Raw genomic sequence first — 27,964 nt, forward strand, 5'->3', positions numbered from 1 at the left:
TTGACCAGGGCCTATGGGCTCAGGTTAAAAGTAGTGCACTAAATAGGGAATAGGGTGTCATTTGGAACTCAGACATAACAGATCCTCAAAACCATCATCACATCACTCCCTCATTATAGACATGTCATAGTAATGTTCTTGAGATGTCCATTGTTGGGTTCGTAGTTTAAGGAAATGACATCACAAGTGGTCACTAGGGGTCAACTGTTTTGCCTATTGATGACATCTCCTACAATAAGCAGCAGCATATGAATGACCTTATTGCAGAATATGCAGAATATGGCAGCAGTGGAGCGGTTACATTTCACAGCAGTTTATTGCACTTCCTCGTCCTGTTGCTGGTGTTGAGGCATGAATGACCTTAATGCAGAATATGCGTTATTGATGACATCATCATTGTCTACTCCTCCAATGAGCACATGGCCGTTATTACATTGAGGACACCGAGGTCGTTAATGTTTTTCCAATTTGAAAATAATAATAATAGCCTAATACAAATACTGTACACAGTAAAGAAAATGAATTACGGATCAACATCTAAATATTGCTCCCAGCGTTGGTCAAAGCTCAGAACGCTTATTTTCTTGATCTGACTAATCGTGCCTGCCTCTTTGTGAACTAATGGAATCATGAACAGTGGTTTGTTCGTTATGTTCTCCTGCGTCCCCCGGATCTGCCTCCCTGATTTTAGCAGCACATTCACCACTCTCTCAAACCGCTAATTCCCCTTCTCGTGGCACTTGCCGAGGGCGACGTGAAACGAACTACCCCAGGCCGCAGGTTGCTCTGCTGACAGTGTGTTTGCGAGATGCCGGACAAAAGGCCATTTTTAAAACCGTCCCGCGACTCCTGCCTTGTCTACAGTCAGTCAGGTCTAGAAGGATGAAGTAAGAAGCTAACGTTAAACGGAGCCTACCTCAGCAGGAGCAAACCATACACTACTAAGTCCTTCAGAGAGAGTAGGCTACTGAGACAGACAGTGATGTGGCGCTCAGTGGAGAGGCTGAGTCAGGTTACAATGCATGCAGGTGGAAGTAGAGGAGACAGAAAGAGAGAGAGGAAGCAAGCAGAGAGAGAGGTTTTTACAGTGGTTCCCAAACTTGGGGTCGGGGCCCAATGTGGGGTCCCCTGATAAAATCTGTACTAATCTGATCAAACAATTTAGGAACATAAAAAAATATATGTTTCAATATGAATATCTCCACATGGCCTATCTTCCCTATAGGCATACATTAAAATGCTATCAACATGCGAACAATACAGTTATACAAATGTCACACGTTTTTGTTTTGTTGCTGAAGCTGCGTGTCAGTGTGAATCATCTTCCATATTTCCTCCCTTTCAGGGGTATAACATTACAACTGTATAGCTAATAGGCTATGTGTTTGTAGATGGACTGAGGTGAATGAACCTACAGCAGCCAAGGTGATAACGGCTGGGGTAATTTTTGCTTGTTTTGCTGTTTTCTAAATAGCATTTAAACTTTTTTTTTATTGTATAGAAATGCAGTAAATGAGATTCAACTTTCCAACCCCCTGGACATCCAGATTTGGTTGTAAACAAACAAACGTATCCCTTAATGCTGTGTGTTTCCAATGTTCTAGTCTTGGCTCTATGTTGCTGTAATGGCAGAGTATGCTCACTGGGTGGGAGAACTGGGGTGGTTGAATTTCACAGCAGTGTATTGGACATCTTCGTCCTGTTTCTGTGGTTGAGGCAGCTGGACGGTGGAGTACAGAGGCACTTCCTGGTTTTTGGAGCGAGAGAAGTGGACGCTGGTGTAGTGAAGAGTCTCCCTGATGGAGAGAGAGGACAGACAACATGAGGAGTAGAAATGTTCCACAAAGCAATACACAGACATCAGAGTCATCTTCTGATTCCAACAGACTCACCTGTCCATTGTCTGCTGTGTCTCTTCTGTCTCTTGTGTCAGAGGTGGATTTGGAGGCCTTCTTCCTGTTTTGCACATTAATTAATTAATTAATTAATTAATTAATTAAGTTAACAACAAATCAGAGTGCTACATTTAAAAAATAAACAACATCAAAATATGAATTTTCACTCACCTGAACCACATGAGTCCAGAGAGACAGAGGATGAGAACCAGAACAACAACTATGATTCCTACAGCTGCAGTCATAACTGATGTTTGTTTTCCTAAAATAAAATATGGATAATATGAGTACATGGTATGATATAATAAACTAAAAATAAATGTAAATCCAGGACATTAATGCAATACTTGTTAAGGGATATTATAACCCAATGTATAGTTATAAACTAAGGAGTAATAATCCAAAGTATATTGATTCAGATTAACTTGAAACATGTAGTTTTGTATTGAAGTATTGAAGATGAAACTTGACCTGCTACAATGATCATCAGAGCTGTAGAGTTACTAGATGTCCATATTTATTCTCAGCCTCACAGTAGTATTCTCCACTGTCCTCAGAGCTGATGTTGGTGATGCTGTAACTCTGTCCTGATGCTTTTGGTGAGGTTACGTTCTTCATGTACCAGGTGTATTTATCCACAGGTGGGTTGGCATCACTGCTGCAGGTCAGAGTCACTGAACTGCCCTCCACTATTTCACCAGAGGGACTGACTGACACTGAGGTGTTATTTGGGCCATCTGGTGAACAATATGTAACAACAGTGTTTTAAATAGTTTTTTACATGAGTAGCATCATGAAACTTGGACTTGTGATTTAAATATTAATTTAAATGTGATCCTCTGATCAAAAGATGAGGTTAGGTGTACTAACACTGAACGTCCACAGACACAGAAGAAGAGTTGAGACGTTCACATTTATTCTCAGCCTCACAGTAGTATTCTCCACTGTCCTCAGAGCTGATGGTTGTGAAATTGTATGTATTTTCAGACCCTGTCAGTGAAGCTCCATTTTTCTTGTACCAGGTGTATTTTTCCACAGGTGGGTTGGCATCACTGCTGCAGGTCAGAGTCACTGAACTGCCCTCCACTATTTCACCAGAGGGACTGACTGACATTGTGGTGCTTTTTGGGCCATCTGGTAAAGGAGAATTTGTCAGAGGGTTAGGACAGTAGTATATTTATGACAGTAGTATATTTACAAATGAAAAAAAAGAATGATCTGTTAAGTCAGAGAACTATCTAAAACTCTAATTTACACAAAACGTTAACAAATACACATTTGCAGATGGTATGCTTTAGGACTAGTTCATTTCATTACTTTTGTTTTGCTACCTTACCATTCAAACACTAAGCTGTTCTTTACTCACACTTCACATCCATGTTGATGGTTGTAGACCTGTCTTTTCCCATCTCATTCTGGGCCTCACAGTAGTACTCTCCAGTGTCAGATGACTGGATTTGATTGAAGACATGCTGTGGTCCTGTCATACTCTGATAGCCTCCTCCATTCTTGTACCAGGTGTAACTCTGCACAGGTGGGTTGGCATCACTGCTGCAAGTCAGAGTCACTGACCAGAGGAAAGAGAGCCTCCTACTGGCCCTCCAACACCACTTCCAGCTACATCTGGTCTCCCATCCAGGAACTGACCAAGGTCAACTCTGCTTAGCTTCAGAGACAAGCCAGCAGTGGGATACAGGGTGGTATGCCACAGACATTTGGCCAGTTCCACGTGCTTGTAAGTAAGCATTTCACGGTAAGGTCTACACCTTTTGATTCAATTTTCATTCTATTCTACAAACCCATTCAATTTACGCTCTCATCAGCTGTATCAAAGTACTACTGACGGTTCTAGTGTTCTAGACTAGAGCTCCCCCTACTGGCATCTCAACATTACTGCACCATCTTAATAATAATGTCCTCTATAATGTTGGGCTAATAACAACATAACAAACTGGAAATACATTAGATAGAATGGTGAAACACAACACTGTCTACTACTTGATAAAGTCACATTGAAGCACACGTCTGTAGTAGTACAACATGCAACTGTCATTCTGTTACACGGACTACGTCCCAAATGACACCCTAATCCTTATATAGTGCACTACCTTTTTACAAGAGCCCTATGGACATGGTATGACAGTGTGCGTGTGCGTTCCCTCTCAACCTGATTGGCCTGCAGCCCTGTCAATCACCCTTCACACTGCTGTTCATCCAACCAATCAGGGCACTTGGACTGCGCTGCAGGACATCGCCTCCCCTCACCTTTAGTTAGTGTGCGGCATCTGCAGTCTTGAGAAAAAGTGTTGTGTTGCTGACAGACTTTTGACATGCAGTTCCTTACAGAAGTGTGAGTCCAGCGAATATAACCACACAATAATATAAAACATCTTCAAATGGAAACAGCTGTGTCTGCATGTGTGGTGGTGGTGACCATCAAGAGTAGAGTGACGGGCCTCAACACCATGTTCTGACCAGACAGCACTATAGTGGGCAGAACCTAAACCAATCAGCATTAAGTACGTAGTGGGTCTCTGCATATCCAGCTAACCGCTCAGACTAGCTCCAGCTAGCTGTTTGTCCATGTAAAAAACTGCAAGGGTCTGGATGACCTCTACTAAACACTAAGTACTGACTCAGGAATGTGTGAAGGACCTTATGACTGGACCTTATGATCACTCAGCTGCACAGCTGATGCCTGCTGGACTGTTCCTTTACACGGTACCCTGTCCTGTTTATTCTGTTTAGCCTTAGCCCAAACGTTATCGCTATTTCCAGTTGTTGTCTTAGCTCTCTCTAATAACACCTGTGACTGCTTTATGCCTCTCTCCCATGTCAATTATGCCTTGCCTATTGCTGTTTGGGTTAGTTCTTATTATACAATTTCACTGTAGAACCCCTAGTCCCTCTCAAACTGCCTCAGATAGTTCCTTTGTTCCACCCCCCATACACACCGAGACCGGCTCAATCGGTGCCTCCAGTGACGCTATCTCTTTCATTGTTACCCAACGCTTAGGGTTACCTGAACTGTACTCATATCCTTCCATATCCTTTTCTGTACATAATGCCCTGAATCTTTTCTACAACGCCCAGAGAACTGCCCCCTTTATTCTATGTACCCAACGCACTAGAAGACCAGTTCTTAAAGCCTTTAGTCGTATCCTTATTCTAGTCCTCCTCTGTTCCTCTGGTGATGTAGAGGCTAACCCAGGCCCTGCAGCCCCCAGTATCACTCCTACTCCCCAGGAGCTATCATTTGTTGACTTCTGTAACCGTAAAAGTCTTGGTTTTCTGCACGTAAATATCAGAAGCCTCCTTCCTAAGTTTGAGTTATTCACTGCGTTAGCACACTCCGCCAACCCTGATGTTCTAGCAGTGTCTGAATCCTGGCTTAGGAAGGCCACCAAAAATTCTGAAATTTCCATCCCCAACTATAACATTTTCCGTCTAGATAGAACTGCCAAAGGGGGTGGAGTTGCAATCTTCTGTAGAGATAGCCTGCAGAGCTCTATCATACTATCCAGGTCTGTGCCCAAACAGTTTGAGTTTCTACTTCTAAAAATCCACCTTTCCAGAAATAAATATCTCACTGTTGCCGCTTGCTACAGACCCCCCTCAGCCCCCAGCTGTGCCCTGGACACCATATGTGAATTAATTGCCCCCCATCTATCCTCAGAGTTCGTACTGCTTGGTGACCTAAACTGGGATATGCTTAACACCCCGGCCATCCTACAATCTAAACTAGATGCCCTCAATCTCACACAAATTATCAACGAACCTACCAGGTACAACCCTAAATCCGTAAACATGGGTACCCTCATAGATATCATCCTGACTAACTTACCCTCTAAATACACCTCCGCTGTCTTCAACCAGGATCTCAGCGATCACTGCCTTATTGCCTGCGTCAGTAACGGGTCCGCGGTCAAACGACCACCCCTCATCACTGTCAAACGCTCCCAAAAACACTTCAGCGAGCAGGCCTTCCTAATTGACCTGGCCCAGGTATCCTGGATGGATATAGATCTCATTCCGTCAGTAGAGGATGCCTGGTTGTTCTTTAAAAGTAATTTCCTCTCAATCTTAAATAAACATGCCCCATTCAAAAAATACAGAACTAAGAACAGATATAGCCCCTGGTTCTCCTCAGACTTGACTGCCCTTGACCAGCACAAAAACATCCTGTGGCGTACTGCATTAGCATCAAATAGCCCCCGCGATATGCAACTTTTCAGGGAAGTTAGGAACCAATATACACAAGCAGTTAGGAAAGCAAAGGCTAACTTTTTCAAACAGAAATTTGCTTCCTGTAGCACTAACTCCAAAAAGTTTTGGGACACTGTAAAGTCCATGGAAAATAAGAGCACTTCCTCCCAGCTGCCCACTGCACTGAGGCTAGGAAACACTATCACCACCGATAAATCTACAATAATCGAGAATTTCAACAAGCATTTTGCTACGGCTGGCCATGCTTTCCACCTGGCTACCACTACCCTGGCCACCAGCTCTGCACCCTCCGCTGCAACTTGCCCATGCCCCCCCCCCGCTTCTCCTTCACACAAATCCAGACAGCTGATGTTCTGAAAGAGCTGCAAAATCTGGACCCCTACAAATCTTCTGGGCTAGACAATCTGGACCCTTTCTTTCTAAAACTAGCCGCCGAAATTGTCGCAACCCCTATTACTAGCCTGTTCAACCTCTCTTTCGTAACGTCTGAGATCCCCAGAGATATGAAAGCTGCCGCGGTCATCCCCCTCTTCAAAGGGGGTGACACTCTAGATCCAAACTGTTACAGACCCATATCCATCCTGCCCTTCAAAAGTTTTTGAAAGCCAAGTCAACAAACAGATCACCAACCATTTCGAATCCCACCGTACCTTCTCCGCTATGCAATCCGGTTTCCGAGCTGGTCATGGGTGCACTTCAGCCACGCTCAAGGTCCTAAACGATATTATAACCGCGATCGATAATAGACAGTACTGTGCAGCCATTTTCATTGACCTGGCCAAGGCTTTCAACTCTGTCAACCACCGCATTCTTATTGGCAGACTAAATAGCCTTGGTTTCTCAAATGACTGCCTCGCCTGGTTCACCAACTACTTCTCAGATAGAGTTCAATGTGTCAAATCGGAGGGCCTGTTGTCTGGACCTATGGCAGTCTCTATGGGGGTGCCACAGGGTTCAATTCTTGGGCCGACTCTTTTCTCTGTGTATATCAATGACGTCGCTCTTGCTGCTGGTGACTCTCAGATCCACCTCTACGCAGACGACACCATTTTGTATACATCTGGCCCTTCATTGGACACTGTGTTAACAAACCTCCAAACGAGCTTCAATGCCATACACCACTCCTTCAGTAGCCTCCAACTGCTCTTAAACACTAGTAAAACTAAATGCATGCTCTTCAACCGAATGCTGCTTGCACCCGACTAGAATCACTACTCTCGACGGGTCTGACCTAGAGTATGTGGACAACTACAAATATCTAGGTGTCTGGTTAGACTGTAAACTCTCCTTCCAGACTCACATTAAGAATCTCCAATCCAAAGTTAAATCTAGAATCGGTTTCCTATTTCGCAACAAAGCCTCCTTCACTCATGCTGCCAAACATGCCCTCGTAAAACTGACTATCCTACCGATCCTTGACTTCGGCGATGTCATTTACAAAATAGCCTCCAACACTCTACTCAGCAAATTGGATGTAGTCTATCACAGTGCCATCCATTTTGTCTCCAAAGCCCCATATAATACCCACCACTGTGACCTGTACGCTCTTGTTGGCTGGTCCTCACTACATATTCGTCGCCAAACCCACTGGCTCCAGGCCATCTATAAATCACTGCTAGGCAAATCCCCGCCTTATCTTAGCTCATTGGTCACCATAGCAACACCCACCCGTAGTCTGCGCTCCAGCAGGTATATCTCACTGGTCATCCCCAAAGCCAACACCTCCTTTGGCCGCAATTCCTTCCAGTTCTCTGCTGCCAATGACTGGAACAAATTGCAAAAATCTCTGAAGCTGGAGACACTTATCTCCCTCACTAACTTTAAGCATCAGTTGTCAGAGCACCTTACCGATCACTGCACCTGTACACAGCCCATCTGAAATTAGCCCGCCCAACTACCTCATCCCTATATTGCTATTTATTTTGCTCATTTGTACCCCAGTATCTCCATTTGCACATCATCTCTTGCACATCTATCATTCCAGTGTTAATACTAATTGTAATTATTTTGCACTATAGCCTATTTATTGCCTTACCTCCATAACTTGTTACATTTGCACACACTGTATATATATGTATTTCTGTTATATTTTTGACTTTGTTTTGTTTTACCCCATATGTAACTCTGTGTTGTTGTTTTTATCGCACTGCTTTGCTTTATCTTGGCCAGGTCGCAGTTGTAAATGAGAACTTGTTCTCAACTGGTTTACCTGGTTAAATAAAGGTGAAATAAATAAATAAATAAAAATTTTAAACACAGGGATGTCCGGCAAAGGATGACAAGGCAAAGGGTTTTTATTGTCACCACAACAAGGCACTCTGGTTCACTTTGAGTACTTATACAACAGGGTTTCTAGGAGGAGAAAGAGATACATGGAAATAGAATTAACCATTTAAAGTTATACACACACAAATGCTATACAAGGCAATTAGGCCTATACATATTCACACACTACTGCATCACAAGTTAAGATAAATACAATAAATTATGTTCTCAGTTGAACATTATAAAGCTAAACATGCATAATATTGCAGTGCCTGAATCACATATCAATGAACATTGATGGCTAAATGGTAAGCAGGCCCAGTTAGGGCCTGAAGCTAGCATTAGCAGTATGCTAGAAGTCTAGGATAAAGCACCAGGCCTGGAAAATGACCACCATGTTGGAAAGGCACTGCCACTGTAGCATACAATCACACCAGCAAGGACTGAAAGGTGAGATGGTAATCAGACTGATTACCATCTCACCATCTCAAGGTAATGGCATCAGACTGAATAGCCCCCATGGAGCCTCAGCATTATCATTAGTGGTGGGCTACAAACATTTAGCATGCTAGCCAGGTCATGCTAACAAATGATCAGCAAAGGCACATACAAACATCAATTCCTGCAAACAGACTTTACTATCAACACTCAACTGGGGCTACTTACATTATTTTACACACACAGTAACCATAGTAACAACTTCTTTGTTGTTAGCTCTGCTCCCATTTCCCTCTTTATCAGATTAGCTCCGCCCAGTAGGCGGGCACTAGCAAGGTAATTAGAGGACACACAGCAGCAATTGGCTTGTTGGCAGATCAATCTTGGTTTGTAATGGCCTTTATAACACAGTGTGTGTGTGTGTGTGTGTGTGTGTGTGTGTGTGTGTGTGTGTGTGTGTGTGTGTGTGTGTGTGTGTGTGTGTGTGTGTGTGTGTGTGTGTGTGTGTGTGTGTGTGGTGTGAGCCTGTGCGCATGTGTGTGTGTGTGTGCACGTGTGTGTGTGTGCATTCCAGGAGATGACTGATATCATGAGCTCCATGATAAGATGGGAACGTGTACGTACCCCTGTATGCAGAACGACGCCCCCCCCCCCCCCAAAGAGCACGTTGACAACTTCTTCTTGGTAACAACTAACCACAGATCTGTGATCAGATTTCTAAATAATTTCTAAGGAATAGGCGCGACGACTGTCTCTCACAATTAAAAAACGCTAAAGTAGTGAGCTATATAGGGAATAGGGTGCCAAATCAGTGCACTTTGTAGGGAATAGGGTGCCATTTGGGACGCACCCTAAAAGTTAGACTATACCTTTAAACCTTTAAAGTAACTGTCCAGTGTTTCCAGATGTATATGAAATATGACATATAATTTCTTACAATATGAGTTAAATAGTTTTCCTTCCAACAAATTATAATTAAGTATGTTAAAAAGCAGCTTTTCTGTGTTAGAATGGTGTGGGCGTACCCCAACAACAGAATGCTGTGGGCGTATACTGGTCATAAAAAAATATTCATGCAATGTACTGTAGACCGCTGATTGGCCAGCTCATCCTCCTCAGGAATATGACATCATATTCCTGAGGTGTGGTTTTTTAAGTTTTTTTTTTCTCCAATTTATTCTTTGGCCACAAATATGAGTATAGGACAAGTCAACAACATTATTTTGGTATGAGTTAACAGAATATTAACTTTTAATAGTGAGATTTTCTGGACAATTACTTTAAGAACTTGCTTCTGCTATTCTACTGTTTAAACCTTCTCTCCAACTGCTTCTTACCCATTGTGCTTTTTGTCCCTTCCTGCATCCCGTCCAGGATGAGAACATCATGCAGTCCATGCATCTGTTCGACAACATCATTTAGTGACACATCATGTGAATGTGGGAAGGGACGCCCATATTGACCCCCACTGCCCCCACCCCTAGCTCTATCCAAACTCAGTGGGGCTCTCAGGAGGATAAAAGGTATCTCTCCATGGGATCTCCACTCTCCCATCCACCCCTAGCCCCTCTATGTCCCCAAAGAGAGATACCGACCTGGGAAGGTCAGACACCAAATCAAATCAAATCAAATTGTATTTGCCACATACAACAGGTGTACCTTACAGTGAAATGCTTACTTACAAGCCCTTAACCAACAATGCAGTTTTTAAGAAAAAATTATAATAATAATAAAAAAAGTGTTAAGTAAAAAATAAGTAAAAATTGAAAATAGCCAATAATTAAAGAGCAGCAGTAAAATAATATATCAGTAGGGAGGCTATATACAGCGTGTACCGGTACAGCGTCAATGTGTGGGGAAACCGGTTAGTCGAGGTAATTGAGGTAATATGTACATGTGGGTAGAGTTAAAGTGACTATGCATAAATAATAAACAGAGAAGCAGCAGCGTAAAAGAGGAGGTTGGGGTGGGGTGGGGGGGCAATGCAAATAGTCTGGGTAGCCATGATTAGCTGTTCAGGAGTTTATGGCTTGGGGGTAGAAGCTGTTAAGAAGCCTTTTGGACCTAGACTTGGCACTCCGGTACCGCTTGCTGTGCGGTACTAGTTAGGAGGTCAAGAGACACACCACGTTAGAGACCATAGCACTCATTCTATATGACATCATATTCTCACTATACAATGATGTAATCTATTCTTTAACTGCTAGTTGGACAAAATGGTGGACTGTTATTCTTCTAAGGACAAAAGGCTTTAAATCAAGCAATAATATCACTGTTTGGTCTGAACTTGTTAACTGTGAGATGTATTATTATCAATCATCGAACATTCCGGAATGTTCCATCTTTCTGTGTTCCGGAGTGGAATGCCCTCGCTAATGGAACTACCTTCAACACTCCAAACATTCATGTTATGTCATGTTGTGTCTGCATGATGTGTGTTTTAAAAATGACAATGAATACTATTTAATGTAACTGGTTGTGTGTCTAGGTGCTGGACATTGCTCCTTCTGAAAGTGTCTGTGTATATTTTGTACAGACATGATGATGATGATGATGATGATGAAGGTGAATAAACCACTATAGCTCTACAAACCAATGGAAATGTATTATTTGTAGTTACTGTGTGTACTGTACAGTACAAGAGGTGTGATTTTGAAAGCTTTCCATTTTCTCTCCACTGAAGATACTGTTATAACAAGATAAAAACAATGACAATTAAGTTTAATCTTACAAGTTTTTTTGTTTTTTTTATGTCACACTTCACACACTAGCTTACAAAAAAAAAACATTTGATGAAAGCGATAAGAAACGTTGCATCAAGCAGAACTCTTTTCTGGACATTGAGGCAAAATTGTGCCATAACTTTGTTAAAAATATTTAATTTTTTTTATTGTGAAAATCAAGCAAACTTCTACTATGTGTATCATCTAATAGTAGCATATGAAGTAATACAATATAATATAAACACAATAACTATTGTTGTTAGCCTTCATATATAGTCTCACACATTTGATGATTGTTTCAGACAGATAACATACAAAAATACTGTAGTTATATAAAATATAACTGGACCTCGAGGTTGCCTGCTTCAGAAATACAACATTTTTTGAAAAATATATTGTAATCAGAAATATTAACAATTTTACAAAACAAATATTCAACTAAAACTAATATGTAAGGTCCCTTTCTTATTCATCATTGTTTAAAAGTGACAACTGACCCTAGATCAGAACTCCTACTCTAAGTGTGAATAGAGTAGTCCTGTGTGGCTCAGTTTGTACAGCATGGCTCATGGGTTTGATTCCTGCTGGGACTACCCATATGAAAAAAAGTATTCACACATGACTGTAATGACTGAGTGAATTTGGATAAAAGTGTCTGTAGATGGCATATATTATTATATACTATTATAAACTGGTTAGTTTGGTTCCTGGATGCTGATTGGCTGAAACTGCATTTCAGCCGTGTGTCCTGTATATCAGACAATATACCACGGGTGTGACGTAAAAATACTTGTTTACTGTTCTATTTATGTTGGTGACCAGTTTATAATAGCAATAAGGCACCTCAGGGTTTATAGTATATGGCCAGTATACCACGGCATATTCGCTTTGTGTCAAGAACAGCCCTTAGCCATGGTACAGTATATTGGCCATATACTACAAACCCCTGAGGTGCCTTATTGCTACTATAAACTGGTCACCAACATAAATAGAACAGTAAATAGTAATTTTCTGTCATACCCATGGTACCCGGTCTGATATACCACACCTTTCAGCCAATCAGCATTCAGGGATCGAACCACCTGTTTATAATGGCCAAAATTCCACATCCCCTCAGGCCTTAAGTCACTTAGTTTGAATAGTGGTTCTTCTTGGTTCTGGGTCCAGATATACAAGGTTTTTGTCAAACTTGTTGTGTTCAGGTCTTCTTGCTTCTGGGTTTGTTGTGTTCAGGTCTTCTTGGTTCTGGGTTTCTTGTGTTCAGGTCTTCTTGGTTCTGGGTTTGTTGTGTTCAGGTCTTCTTGGTTCTGGGTTTGTTGTGTTCAGGTCTTCTTGGTACTGGGTTTCTTGTGTTCAGGTCTTCTTGGTTCTGGGTTTGTTGTGTTCAGGTCTTCTTGGTTCTAGGTTTCTTGTGTTCAGGTCTTCTTGGTTCTGGGTTTCTTGTGTTCAGGTCTTCTTGGTTCTGGGTTTGTTGTGTTCAGGTCTTCTTGGTTCTGGGTTTCTTGTGTTCAGGTCTTCTTGGTTCTGGGTTTCTTGTGTTCAGATCTTCTTGGTTCTGGGTTTGTTGACTGTACTGTAGAGAACAGAGGAGTCCTCCTCAGCTGCTTGTGCCGCCGTGGGTCTGAGTAGAGAGAAACAGAAATGAAACAAATCCGCGTCCCAAATGATGGCACCTTATACCTTTTATAGTTCACTAACTTTGACCAGGGCCTATAGGGTATAAAGTGAGAACAGTTCCTCAAAACCATCATCACATCACTCCCTCATTAGAGATGTTCATTGTTGGGTTGGTAGTTTAAGGAAATGACATCACTAGTGGTCACTAGGGTTCAATTGTTTTGCTTATTGATTACATCTCCTTCAATAAGCAGCAGCATATGAATGACATAATGCAGAATATGCTCACCAGGTAGCAGCACTGAGGGGGTTGAATTTCACAGCAGCGTACTGGACATCCCGTCCTGTTTCTGGGGTTGAGGCAGTTGGACGGTGGAGTACAGAGGGACTTCCTGGTTTTTGGAGTGAGAGATGTGGACGCTGGCGTAGTGAACATCATCCTGGCTTGACAGTGGCTGCTGTCTCTGCTGCATGGCCATACCTAAGACGTTGTCATACAGGGGACTAGAGTCTCCCTGATGTTGAGAGAGTACAGACAACTTGAGGAGTGGAAATGTTCCACAAAGAATACACAGTCATCTTCTGATTCTAACAGACTCACCTGTACATTATCTGCTGTGTCTCTTGTTTCCCTTGTGTCAGAGGTGGATTTTGAGGCCTTCGTCCTGTTTTGCACATTAATTAATTAATTATTAATGAATGAAGTTAGTAACAAATTAGTGTTATAGTGAAATAATCTGAAAAAGCTAATTTTTCACTCACCTGAACCACATGAAGCCAGAGAGACAGAGGATGAGAACCAGAACAACCACTATGATTCCTACAGCTGCAGTCCTAACTGATGTTTGTTTCCCTAAAATAAAATATGGATGATATGAGTACATGGTATGTTATAAACTGAAAATGAATATAATATTAAAGACTTGGGAATCTTATAAACCCACACACAATTACAAACTAAAGTGTAATAAGCCAAAGTGTTATGATTTAGATTAGCTTAAAACATGTAATTGTGTATTTTGAGTATTAAAGATTAACTTTTACCTGCTACAATGATCATCAGAGCTGTAGAGTTCTCAGATGCTATTTTATTCCGGGCCACACAAAGGTAATGTCCTCTGTCCTCAGAGCTGATGCTGGTGATGTTGTAATTCTGTCCTGATAATATTGGTGAGGTTACATTGTTCTTGTACCAGCTGTATTTGTCCACAGGTGGGTTGGCATCACTGCTGCAGGTCAGAGTCACTGAACTGCCCTCCACTATTTCACCAGAGGGACTGACTGATACTGAGGTGTTCTTTGGGCCGTCTGGTGGACAATATGTTCAATATGTAACAATACAGTGTTTTAAAACAGTGTTTTAGATAAGAAGCATAATGGAACTTGGATTTATGATTGTATGAGTGAAATATAAATATGTGTGATTCTCTCATCAAAAGAGGAGATGGTAAGGTGCACTTACAATGAATGTCCACAGACAAAGAAGAAGAGTTGAGCCCTCCATATTCATTCTCAGCCTCACAGTAGTATTCGCCTCTGTCCTCAGAGCTGATGGAGGTGATGAGGAAGGTGTTTTCAGATCCTTTCAGTGACGGTCCGTTCTTCTTGTACCAGGTGTATTTGTCCACAGGTGGGTTGGCATCACTGCTGCAGGTCAGAGTCACTGAACTGCCCTCCACTATTTCACCAGAGGGACTGACTGACACTGAGGTGTTCTTTGGTTTACCTGATAGAAAGATGAATGTCCCAAAGTGGTAATGTCACAAAACTTTCATTTTGAGTTTATAAAATATATATGTCACACAACCTAAGAGTACAAAATGGAGAGGATATTCAATACTTACACAAAACCGTAACAGGAACAAGCTTTGATCTTTCGCATCCAACTTCATTCACTGCCACACAGTAGTATTCTCCTCTGTCCTCAGAGCTGATGTTAGTGATGCTGTAACTCCATCCAGAATGTCTCATTGAGGTTTCAGCTCCAATCCTCTTGTACCAGATGTAAATCTGCACTTGTGGGTTGGCATCACTGCTACAGGTCAGAGTCACTGAACTGCCCTCCACTATTTCACCAGAGGGACTGACTGACACTGAGGTGTTCTTTGGGCCATCTAGTAAAGGAATATTTGTAAGACATTAAGGGCTAGATTCTATGAGATCTGCAATAGCCGACTCCCACATAGCGGTTGTGTTGGAGGGCGTCGCAGGTGGAACTGCATTTATTTATTTTATTTTACCTTTTTTTAACTAGGCAAGTCAGTTAAGAACAAATTCTTATTTACAATGACGGCCTACACCGGCCAAACCCGGACGACGCTGGGCCAATTGTGCACCGCCCTATGGGACTCCCAATCACGGCCGGTTGTGATACAGCCTGGAATCGAACCAGGGGGTCTGTAGTGACGCCTCAAGCACTGAGATGCAGTGCCTTAGACCACTGCGCTACTCGGGAGCTATTAGAGCTGTCAAATCCACTAGTAAATCCCGGCACTATACCTGAAGAGGAAATTGCCATTGGCTGCACAGAGTCGCATTAAGATAAATCCCATGCAGTCTTGTTTACAAGTTAGAACACTGGAATGTGAGATGTAATCTACACCTCCATTAGGCTGATAGAAATCTTTTATTTTATTTAATAATTTTCAATTTGAGCGTCATTATTTCTATATTGCCTTCACTTTCTCGTTCTGAACTTTTAATGTGAGTGGGATGGGTATGCTTGGTGTTAATGATCAAGAGCAGCTGCTCACCAATTTGACAGCTACAACACAGTTACAGCTCCAACACTGCCAAAACATCAGCTATGTGAGTGTCGGCTGTCGATTGGATCTAGGCCTAACATTTGCCTTAGGCTATGCTTTAGGACCAATGCGGTTCAAATGGTTGATACATTTTAGATGTTAGTTTCTCCAATATTCCAACACTGATCTGTACCTTACTCACATTTCACATTAATGTTGATTGATTCAGATCTCCCCATCTTAATCCCATTCCAGGCCTCACAGTAGTACTCTCCAGTGTCAGATGATTTGATTTGATTGAAGACCTGCTGTGGTCCTGTGTTCACATAGGAGAACTGATAGTGACCTCCATTCTTCTTGTACCAGGTATAACGTTTCACAGCTGGGTTGGCATCACTGCTGCAGGTCAGAGTCACTGAACTGCCCTCCACTGTTTCACCAGAGGGACTGACTGACACTGAGGTGTTATTTGGGCCATCTGGTGTAAAATAAACATTAGTTAAGTCAGAGAACTATCCAAAAGATTATTCACTTACACAAAACAGTAAAATAAAGAGATATGGGCTATGATATGGTTTAGGATTAATGCAGTTCAAATTATGGATTTCATTAAACTGATTCCAACATTCCAACACTGAGCTGTACTTTACTCACACTTCACATCCATGTTGATGGTCGTAGACCTGTCTGTCCCCATCTCATTCTGGACCTCACAGTAGTACTCTCCAGTGTCAGATGACTTGATTTGATTGAAGACATTATGTAGTCCTGTGTTCTGATTGGAGATACTCTGATAGGGGTCTCCATTCTTCCTGTACCACCAGGTAAAACTCTGGACAGGTGGGTTGGCATCACTGCTGCAGGTCAGAGTCACTGAACTGCCCTCCACTATTTCACCAGAGGGACTGACTGACACTGAGGTGTTCTTTGGGCCATCTGATAAAGGACCATTATAAAGACATAAACATCTTGGTTATAGTATATATTATCTTCACTTTCTGAAGACATTAGATTTAGCGAATAAAGTAAACCAGTAGATTTTACAGGTCAGTTTGAAATAATTACATTCACATTGTGAAAATACATGTTCAGAGATGTGGATGTTGTATAGTAAAATGTTTCTTGATTGATCTTAATTTTAGCAGTTGACAAGTATGAGGAAAAAGTGAAAGATGTGCTTACACTGAACGTCCACAAACACAGGGGAAGAGTTAAGATGTCCATATTTATTATCAGCCTCACAGTAGTATTCTCCACTGTCCTCAGAGCTGATGTTAGTGATATTGTAACTCTGTCCTGAAGCTTTTGGTGAGGTTATGTTCTTCTTGTACCAGGTGTATTTGTTCACAGGTGGGTTGGCATCACTGCTGCAGGTCAGAGTCACTGAACTGCCCTCCACTATTTCACCAGAGGGACTGACTGACACTGAGGTGTTCTTTGGGCCATCTGGTACAAAATAAACATTAGTTAAGTCAGAGAACTATCCAAAAGATTATTCACGTACCCAAAACATTCAAATATAGAGATTTGGGCTATGATATCGTTTAGGATTAATGCAGTTCAAATAATTGATTTCATTAAACTGATTCCAACATTTCAACACTGAACTGTATTTTACTCACATTTCACATCGATGTTCATAGACTCAGACCTCCCCATCTTAATCCCATTCCAGGCCTCACAGTAGTACTCTCCAGTGTCAGATGATTTGATTTGATTGAAGACGTGCTGTGGTCCTGTGTTCCCATAGAAGATAGATTGATAGCCAGTCTTCTTGTAACATCTATAACGCTTCACAGGTGGGTTGGCATCACTGCTGCAGGTCAGAGTCACTGAACTGCCCTCCACTATTTCACCAGAGGGACTGACTGACACTGAGGTGTTCTTTGGGCCATCTGATTAAGGACATTTATAAAGACATTTACATATTGGTTATAGTATTATAGTATATATTATCTTGGCTTTCTGAAGACATTAGATTTAGTGAATAAAGTAAACCAGTGGGTTTTACAGGTCAGTTTGAAATAATTACATTCACATTGTGAAAATACATATTCAGAGATGTGAATGTTGTATAGTAAAATGTTTCTTGATTGATCTTAATTTTAGCAGTTGACAAGTATGAGGAAAAAGTTAAAGATGTGCTTACACTGAACATCCACAAACACAGGGGAAGAGTTAAGATGTCCATATTTATTCTCAGCCTCACAGTAGTATTCTCCTCTGTCCTCAGAGCTGATGTTGGTGATGCTGTAACTCTGTCCTGAAGCTTTTGGTGAGGTTACGTTCGTCATGTACCAGGTGTATTTATCCACAGGTGGGTTGGCATCACTGCTGCAGGTCAGAATCACTGAGCTGCCCTCCACTATTTCACCAGAGAGACTGGCTGACACTGAGGTGCTTTTGGGGGCATCTGGTAAGGGATCATGTGTTGAGGGGGTTATCATGTGACAATAGTGCAATCAATACCTTGCATCAGTTATCAGAAGATTCAAAATCAACATGACATTGACAGGTCAGAGCTTTGTCATAAAAAATATATAATTCAAAACATTAACTACTCAAAACATTAAAAGAAACACATTTAGAAAGATGCTTTATGTGACCAACCAGATGCTGAACACTCGTTGTCTGTACGTCTCAAGACTGTTGTTAGCCCGTTGAGCTAAAAGCTAGGTATTAGCTAGGGGTTGTAAGCTTCAGGTAAGGTTCAGGCTTCTCATTATGCAAGCGGAGTTTACTGAACCATCTCCACTTCATATTCTTTAGGCCTCCACACTTCTGGGAAGACTAGATGTTGGAACATTGCTGCAGGGATTTGCTTCCATTCAGCCACAAGAGCATTAGTGAAGTTGGGCACTGATGTTGGGCGATTAGGCCTGGCTCGCAGTCGGCGTTCCAATTCATCCCAAAGGTGTTTGATGGGGTTGAAGTCAGGGCTCTGTGCAAGCCAGTCAAGTTCTTCCACACCGATCTCCACAAACCATTTCTGTATGGACCTCGCTTGCACGGGGGCCATTGTCATGCTGTCATGCTGAAACAGGAAAGGGCATTCCCTAAACTGTTGCTTTTCAGTTGTCGTGCCATCTTCAAGACTGTGTTGGTGTTTTTTGACCATGTTAATTACTTAGAATGATGTGGACAGCTAGAAATCTGAAGCTCTTGACCCGCTCAACTACAGCCCTGTTGATGTGGAAGGGGGTGTGCTCTGCCCTCCGTTTCCTGTAGTCCACGTTCAGCTCATTTGCCGCGGTCACGTTGAGGGAGAGGATGTTGTCCTGGCACCACACTCCCAATAGGCTGTCTCATCGTCATCGGTGATCAGGCCTACCACTGTTTTGTCGTCAGTAAACCTAATGATAGTGTTGGAGTCATGCGCAGCCACGCAGTCGTGGGTGAACAGGGAGTACAGTAGGGGCTAAGCACTCACCCCTGAGGGGCCCCGGTGTTGAGGCGGATGGCGGATGTGTTGTTGCCTCCCCTCGCCCGTCAGGAAGTCCACAATCCAGTTGCAGAGTGAGGTGTTCAGTCCCAGGGTCCTGAGTTTAGTGATGAGCTTTGAGGGCACTATGGTGTTTACATTTACAGTAATTTAGCAGACGCTCTTATCCAGAGCGACTTACAGGAGCAATTAGGGTTAAGTGCCTTGCTCAAGGGCACATCGAAAGATTTTTCACCTAGTCGGCTCGGGGATTAGAACCAGCGACCTTTCGGTTACTGGCACAGCGCTCTTACCCACTAAGCTACCTGCCTAAGCTACCTGCCGCGTGTTGAACGCTGAGCTGTAGTAAATAAACAGCATTCTAACATAGCTGTTCCTCTTGTCCATGTGGGAGAGGGCAATGTGGAGTGCAATAGAGATTGTGTCAGCTTTGGATCTGTTGGAGTGGTATGAGAATCGGAGTGGTTCCAGTGTGTCTGGGATGATGGTTTTGATGTGAGCCATGACCAGCCTTTCAAAGCATTTCATGGCTACAGATGTGAGTGCTACAGGGCAATAATAATTTAAACAGGTTATCTTGAGGTTATTGGGCACAGGGACTATGGTGGTCTGCATGAAACAAGTAGGCATTGCAGACTAGTTCAGGGAGAGGTGGAAAATGTCAGTGAAGACACTTGCCAGCTGGTCAGCTCATGCTCTGAGCCCCACGGTCATCCAGCCCGGCGGCTTTGTGAATGTTAAGCTGTTTAAAAGTCTTACTCACATCAGCTACGGTGTCACGCCCTGACTCAGGGGACTCGTATATGTTTATTTAGGGTGTGTATATTCTTTGTTGTGTTTATTCTATGTTGTCGATCTAGTATGTGTGGATCTATGTTGGCCGGTGTGGTTCCCAATCAGAGGCAGCTGTCGCTCGTTGTCTCTGATTGGGGACCATACTTAGGCAGCCTATTGGCACTGTCTAGTTGTGGGATCTTGTTCCTGGTAAGGTTAGTTGTGTGTCTACCTTAGGACTTCACGTTTCGTTTCCTTTGTTGTTTTGTCGTTGTGTTGAATAGTTAATAAACATGTACGCATATCACGCTGTGCCTTGGTCTGACCCGTCCTTAAACGAACGTGACATATGGAGAGCGAGATCACACAGTCATCCGGAACAGCTGATGCTCTCATGTATGTGTCACGATCGTCGAACACAGTGGACCAATGCGCAGCGTGATTTGCGAACATACTTATTTTATTAGAGTACCACACGAACAAAACAACGAAACGATCCGTGACGTCCTTGGTAACAGACACTAACCATACACGGAACAAGATCCCACAAAACACTGTGGCAAACAGGCTGCCTAAGTATGGTTCCCAATCAGAGACAACAAGCAACAGCTGATACTCGTTGCCTCTGATTGAGAACCACCCCGGCCAACACAGAAACACAAGAGCTAGATAATAAACCTAGAACACAAAACACATAGAAACAACACACCCTGGCTCAACACAACAGAGTCCCAGAGCCAGGGCGTGACAGTACCCCCCCCCCCAAAGGCGCGGACTGCGACCGCGCCAAACATAAACCGAACAGGGAAGGGCCGGGTGGGCATTCCTCCTCGGAGGCGGTTCCGGCTCCGGGCTTGACCACCACCCTCCGTAGCGCCCCTGGTCCGGTCTGGCCCCGCTGGCTGGAGCTGGACTGGACATCGGTGGAGCGGATTGCTTAGGCTCCGATGTGGAGCAGCTGACCGGTACCTGACCAGGCACCGGTGACCCAGGCACGGGCTGTGCCGGACTGACGACGCGCACCACAGGCTTGGTGCGGGGAGCAGGAACGAGCCGGACCGGACTGACGACGCGAACCACAGGCTTGGTGCGGGGAGCAGGAACGAGCCGGACCGGGCTGACGACGCGCACCACAGGCTTGGTGCGGGGAGCAGGGACGGGCCGAAACGGGCTGACGAAGCGCACCACAGGCTTGGTGCGGGGAGCAGGAATGGGCCGGACCAGGCTGACGACGCGCACCCCTGGCTTGGTGCGGGGAGCAGGAACGGGCCGGACCGGGCTGACGATGCGCACCACAGGCTTGGTGCGGGGAGCAGGAACAAGCCGGGTCGGGCTGGCGACGCGCACCATTGGCTTGGTGCGGGGAGCAGGAACAGGCCGGGCTGGCGACGCGCACCAATGGCTTGGTGCGGGGAGCAGGAACAGGCCGGGCCGGGCTGGCGACGCGCACCATTGGCTTGGTGCGGGGAGCAGGAACAGGCCGGGCTGGCGACGCGCACCATTGGCTTGGTGCGGGGAGCAGGAACAGGCTGGGCCGGGCTGGCGACGCGCACCATAGGCTTGGTGCGAGGGACAGGAACAGGCCGGACCGCACTGGGAACACACACCACTGGCCTTACCCGGGGATCAGGAACGGGCCGGACCGGACTGGCAACACACCTCAGTACCTCTCGCCGTGCCTCTACATTTTCCTTCCCTCTACTTGCCAATGGCTCCCGTAACCCGGTGGCCTTCTCATCCTCGTCCACTAACTCACCCCTTATCTGCCTCCAGCAGCCCCGTCGTCCACGGTGTGAGCCCCCCCCTAAAATGTTTTGGGGTTTGTCTCTCCCCCGTGGATATGGCCTCCATGGCTCTCGCCAGACTCTCCATCCTCTGCTCCCAAGTCCAACCTCTCTCCTCCTCACGCGGCTTGACCCAGTCGAGGTTGATATCCATTAGAGTCCTCTCTGGCATTGGCTCCTGGACACGCTGCTTGACCCAGTCGAGGTGGACATCCATTAGATTCACCTCTGGCGTTGACTCCTGGACACGCTGCTTGGTCCAGTTATGGTGGGATCTTCTGTCACGATCGTCGAACACAGTGGACCAATGCGCAGCGTGATTTGCGAACATACTTATTTTATTAGAGTACCACACGCACAAAACAACGAAGCGATCCGTGACGTCCTTGGTAACAGACACTAACCATACACGGAACAAGATCCCACAAAACACTGTGGCAAACAGGCTACCTAAGTATGGTTCCCAATCAGAGACAACAAGCAACAGCTGATACTCGTTGCCTCTGATTGAGAACCACCCCGGCCAACACAGAAACACAAGAGCTAGATAATAAACCTAGAACACAAAACACATAGAAACAACACACCCTGGCTCAACATAACAGAGTCCCAGAGCCAGGGCGTGACAGTATGGTTCATTATTGCTTGCCTCGAAGCGAGCATAGAAGGCATTTAGCTCGACTGGTAGGTTCACGTCACTAGGCAGCTCGCGCCTGGGTTTCCCTTTGTAATGCGTGATAGTTTTCAAACCCTGCCACATCCGATGAGCGTTTGATGGTTCATCGGAGGTCGTAGCGGGATTTCTTAGAAGCATCCGGATTAGTGTCCCACTCCTTGAAAGTGGTAGCTCTAGCCTTTAGCTCAGTACGGATGTTGCTTGTAATCAATGGCTTATGGTAGGGATATGTACGTACGGTCACTGTGGGGGAGACGTCGCCAATACACTTATTAATGAAGCCGGTGTCTAATGTGGTAAACTCATAAATGTTATCGGATGAATGCCGGAACATATTCCTGTCTGCGGTAGCGAAACAGTCCTGTAGCTTAGCATCCGCTTCTTCAGACCACTTCCGTATTGAGCGCCTCATTGGAACTTCCTGTTTGAGTTTTTGCTTGTAAGCAGGAATAAGGAGTATTGAGTATAGAGTTATGGTCAGATTTGCAAAAAGAAAGGCGAGGGAGAGCTTGTATGCATTTCTATGTGAAGTAAACGTAATCTAGAGTTTTGTTGCCTCTCGTTGGACATCACCAGCCACGAGAACGCCACCTTTTCTTGTTTGCTTATGGCCCTTTACAGCTTGTTGAGTGAGGTCTTAGTGCCAGCATCGGTTTGTGCTGGTAAATAGACAGCTACGAAAAATGTAGATGAAAACTCTCTTGGTAAATGGCATGGTCTGCAACTTGGGGTATTCTAACTCAGGCGAGACAGACCAACCCCTCCCCCCTTCGTCTTACCCGAGGCTAATCTCTCTGTTACTCCAACATTCAAACACTGAGCTACTCATGTTTTACTCACATTTCACATCGATGTGTAAAGATGGAGACCTGCCTGTACTAATTCCATTCGAGACCCAACAGTAGTACTCTCCAGTGTCAGATGACTTGATTTGGCTGAAAACCTGCTGTGATTCTGTGTTCCCATAGAAAATACTCTGATAGACACTTCCAATCTTGTACCAGGCATAACTCTGCACTTGTGGGTTGGCATCACTGCTGCAGGTCAGAGTCACTGAACTGCCCTCCACTATTTCACCAGAGGGACTGACTGACACTGAGGTGTTCTTTGGGCCATCTGGTATAAAAGAAACATGAGTTCAGTCAAAGAACTATCCAAAATATTATTAACTTACACAAAACATTAAAAGGAACCGATTTGGGCTATGCTTTAAGACTAATGCAGTTCAAATTATGGATTTAATTACATTTAAACTGACTCCAACATTCCAACACTGAGCTGTACTTTACTCACATTTCACATCGATGTCGATAGACTCAGACCTGTCTGTCCCCATCTCATTCCGAGCCTCGCAGTAGTACTCTCCAGTGTCAGATGACTGGATGTGACTGAAGACTTGCTGTAGTTCTGTGTTCCCATAGGAGAAAGACTGATAGCGGCCTCCAATCTTCTTGTACCAGGTGTATTTGTCCACAGGTGGGTTGGCATCACTGCTGCAGGTCAGAGTCACTGAACTGCCCTCCACTATTTCATCAGAGAGATGGATTGATGCCAGTGTGTTCCTTGGGCCATCTGAATGACAGAAAGAGTGTAAGTGTGACAGGTTAAAGGACATATTCATAGCCTGTTATACACTAAAGTATTAGTAAGTTCATGGTATGTAAGGATCTTAAAATATCTAAGGTTAAAAAGATCATGCATCCAGTACTAGTTCATAGAGATTGATAAAATTCATAAATGTGTTAAAATCCGTCAAGTGTAAAAGGGTAAATATTGTGAGAGGAATGTGTAAACGTTATATTGACTACTTTATTTTGTGGTGCCTAATTTAAGGGTAAAAGTGTTAATCTGTGATCTACTAATGTCACGCTCTGGCTCCGGGACTTTGTTGAGCCAGGGTGTGTTCGTTTCGTGGTGTTCTGTTTGGTTGGGTTGTTCTATGTGTTGTATTTCTTTGTTTGGTTGAGTGACTCCCAATCAGAGGTAACGAGTGTCAGCTGTTGGCTCGTTGTCTCTGATTGGGAGCCATATTTATACTGTCTGTTTTCACCTTGTGTTTGTGGGTTTTTGTTCCTTGTCAGTCATTGTCTGAGGACGTTACGTATCGTTTATTGTTTTGTATTCGTGTGTGCACTTTACTATTAAAGTATGTTCGCTCAACACGCTGCGCCTTGGTCCTCTCTAACCAACGATCGTGACAGAAAAACCCACCTTAACCAGATCAAGCAGCGTGAAGAAGAGAGAGGATGGACTTGGGAGCAGTTGAGTAGGAGTCTCGACTGGGCCAAGCCAAGAGAAGAGGAGAGAGGTTGGACTTTGGAGCAGTGGGGTGAGAGTCTGGCGAGAACGATGGAGGCCTGGTCCACGAAGAGGAGAGAACCCCAGAAAATTTTTAGGGGGGGGCTCACGACGTCGGACCAGCAGGAGGCCGCGATAGAGCGGTCCAGTGGGTTGCCGGAGGAGGCCGCCGGGTTACGGGGGCCACTGGTCGAAGAGGGGATGGAGGAAGTAGAGGCACGGCGAGAGGTACTGGCGTGTGTTGCCAGTCCGGTCCGGCCCGTTCCAGATCCCGGTGTAGGGCCAGTGGTGTGTGTCCCCAGTACAGTCCGGCCCATCCAAGCTCCCCGCACCAAGCCAGTGGTGTGCGTCGTCAGCCCTGTCCGGCCCGTTCCTGCTCTCCGCGCCAAGTCTGTGGTGCGCGTCGCCAGCCCTGTCAGGCCCGTGCCTGCTCTCCGCACCAAGTCTATGGTGCGTTTCGTCAGCCCTGTCCGGCCCGTTCCTGCTCTCCGCACCAGGTCTGTGGTGCGCGTCGCCAGCCCAGTCCGGCCCATCCAAGCTCCCCGCACCAGGTCAGTGGTGCGCGTCGCCAGCCCTGTCCGGCCCGTGCCTGCTCTCCGCACCAAGTCTATGGTGCGTTTCGTCAGCCCTGTCCGGCCCGTTCCTGCTCTCCGCACCAAGTCTGTGGTGCGCGTCGCCAGCCCAGTCCGGCCCATCCAAGCTCCCCGCACCAGGTCAGTGGTGCGCGTCGTCAGCCCGGTCCGGCTCAGTCCTGCTCCCCGCACCAGGTCAGTGGTGCGCGTCGTCAGCCTGGTCCAGCCCGTTCCTGCTACTCGCACCAAACCAGGGATGCGAGTCGTCAGCCTGGTCCAGCTCGTTCCTCCTACACGCACCAAGCCAGGGGCGCGTGTCGTCAGTCCGGCTCCGACCAGCGGGGCTAGACAGGACCAGGGGTACTTTGGGGGGTTGGAGAGGAGGTGGGGATCAGGGCCGGAGCCAGAACCACCGCCGAGGAGGTATGCCCACCCAGCCCTCCCTTGTTTAGCCTTATTGAGGCGCGGTCGCAGTCCGCGCCTTTAGGGGGGGGTACTGTCACGCTCTGGCTCGCTCTGGCTCCGGGACTTTGTATGTTGAGCCAGGGTGTGTTCGTTTCGTGGTGTTCTGTTTGGTTGGGTTGTTCTATGTGTTGTATTTCTTTGTTTGGTTGAGTGACTCCCAATCAGAGGTAACGAGTGTCAGCTGTTGGCTCGTTGTCTCTGATTGGGAGCCATATTTATACTGTCTGTTTTCACCTTGTGTTTGTGGGTTTTTGTTCCTTGTCAGTCATTGTCTGAGGACGTTACGTATCGTTTATTGTTTTGTATTCGTGTGTGCACTTTACTATTAAAGTATGTTCGCTCAACACGCTGCGCCTTGGTCCTCTCTAACCAACGATCGTGACAACTAAATGCTCTTAATCTATGAGTCTGAGATCGATTGCTCTGGTCTCCACCCAACTTTCTGGGGAAATCGCGGTCTTTTTTCCTCATTATACTAAAGTTTTCAGTGAGGAAACAACTGCGTCACTCTCGTGATTATTTCTCCCCTTTTTCAGGTACGTTATTGATATAAAACGAGTTAATTTGAATGTAATAACTTGCTAACATGTCAAGAGAGTTTAAGGTATGTGTTAGTAACATCTTGAGTAAGTTAGAGTTAAGTTGAAGAGAGTTATTAGGTGCGTGTGTGAGTGAAATCTGCTTGGTTGCAGCGAAAATAGCTTCGTATTGAGAGTAGCTGCCATTTTATGCTAATTGTGAATGAACATGTGCGCTGTTAATAATATATTTGGGGTTAATTGTATAATGTGTTTCGAATACTTTGTTGACATGGTTGATAAATGTAGTTATGGGTTACTGAGCTAAAGCTACTTTGTGTTTGACAGTTATATTGAAACTAGGGGTGTAACGATCCATCTATTACATCGATGTATCGATTTATATTCATATGATCCAACTACATCGATCTGTGCTCGGCGAGTTGGCATTTTGGACAACATATATCGATCTAACATCGTTTTAAAATGTAATAAATCGATTTTATCGATACTAGGAAATAACCCATTGGATTTAAGCACGTCAGACTTTATATGCAGGGGTGCACATAACTGGTACGCAGATACGCAAGCGCGACAAAAATCAGGAATGCGTAATGACACTTGTGTTACTACGCGCCTTTGCGTACTTGACCGATCTTCTCAGCTAACCTTACACATGACATGTTGCTTGTCAACTACTGTCAGGGATGTCCAAAAAGCAACAGACATTAAGCAGATTCTTTGGCGTTTCGCCACCTACAAAGAAACGCCAACTGGAGCCAGAGCCGAAGAAAATACTTTTTTCGGAAAAGTGGCTTGAAGCTAACGATGAGCACACTGAAATGTGGTGCAAGATTTGCCGCTCAAATCCACATCTAGCAGACAAAACAGGTGCATTTTATAAAGGCTCAAAGAATTTCAACCATCCTTTATTTGACAAACATGAAAAGAGCAAGGAGCACACGAATGTGGCGCAAGCCATTGCTAAAAGCTAGCCGAGAATAAATGTCCAATCGCCGAGACAAGCTGAATGAAGAACAGCGGCAAGCTCTGTTTAATATTTTTCTCTTTCCATTAAGCTAAACACGCACGTCCCATGTCTTCCTATTCTGAGGATGTTCCTTTACTGAATGCTTTTTGATGGATCTGAGGACATCACAAAAACTGAGCAGGAAATAGTTTACATTGTGTCTGTGTCCAGCAACGGAGAGTTTACTTCGGACTTTATTGGACTGATTGAATTGGGTGCTGACCGAACCGCACAGGCCATAACAGACGGACTTGTGAGACTTTTCCAGGACACAGGCTTGGATGACTGGACAACAAAGTTGGTCGCTGTATGCACAGACGGGGCTGCTGTCAACGTAGGTATGGGTAAGTTTCATAATACCAGATGGTCTGCATGGAGGCATGAAACACTGTTAAAAATATCAAGACTATTGCCAGCCATTAAAATGCAACTGGTTACCAGGTATTTATTTCAGTCACACTGGTTGAATTTTTGGCTAAAAGGTTACTGAATCGAT

The 27,964-nt window shown here is 44.6% G+C and overlaps 1 pseudogene across 1 annotated transcript in view; it reads right to left on the reverse strand.

Moving 5' to 3' along the window:
* LOC311122009 (sialoadhesin-like) overlaps positions 1–27,964 on the reverse strand; it is a 63,896-nt pseudogene that overhangs the window by 14,220 nt on the left and 21,712 nt on the right. The window contains exons 6-17 of the transcript in view: positions 16,564–16,845; positions 14,628–14,891; positions 14,210–14,473; positions 13,928–14,018; positions 13,767–13,830; positions 13,455–13,680; positions 13,091–13,169; positions 3,262–3,460; positions 2,766–3,029; positions 2,444–2,632; positions 1,893–1,956; positions 1,644–1,796 (exon numbers count right to left, since the gene is read on the reverse strand). The product of the transcript in view is annotated as a sialoadhesin-like (transcript). The remainder of the gene's footprint in view (positions 1–1,643; positions 1,797–1,892; positions 1,957–2,443; positions 2,633–2,765; positions 3,030–3,261; positions 3,461–13,090; positions 13,170–13,454; positions 13,681–13,766; positions 13,831–13,927; positions 14,019–14,209; positions 14,474–14,627; positions 14,892–16,563; positions 16,846–27,964) is intronic.

The sequence above is a fragment of the Coregonus lavaretus genome (assembly GCF_964263955.1).
Source record: "Coregonus lavaretus genome assembly, contig: HAP1_SCAFFOLD_419, whole genome shotgun sequence".
In the NCBI taxonomy this organism is placed as follows: domain Eukaryota; kingdom Metazoa; phylum Chordata; class Actinopteri; order Salmoniformes; family Salmonidae; genus Coregonus; species Coregonus lavaretus.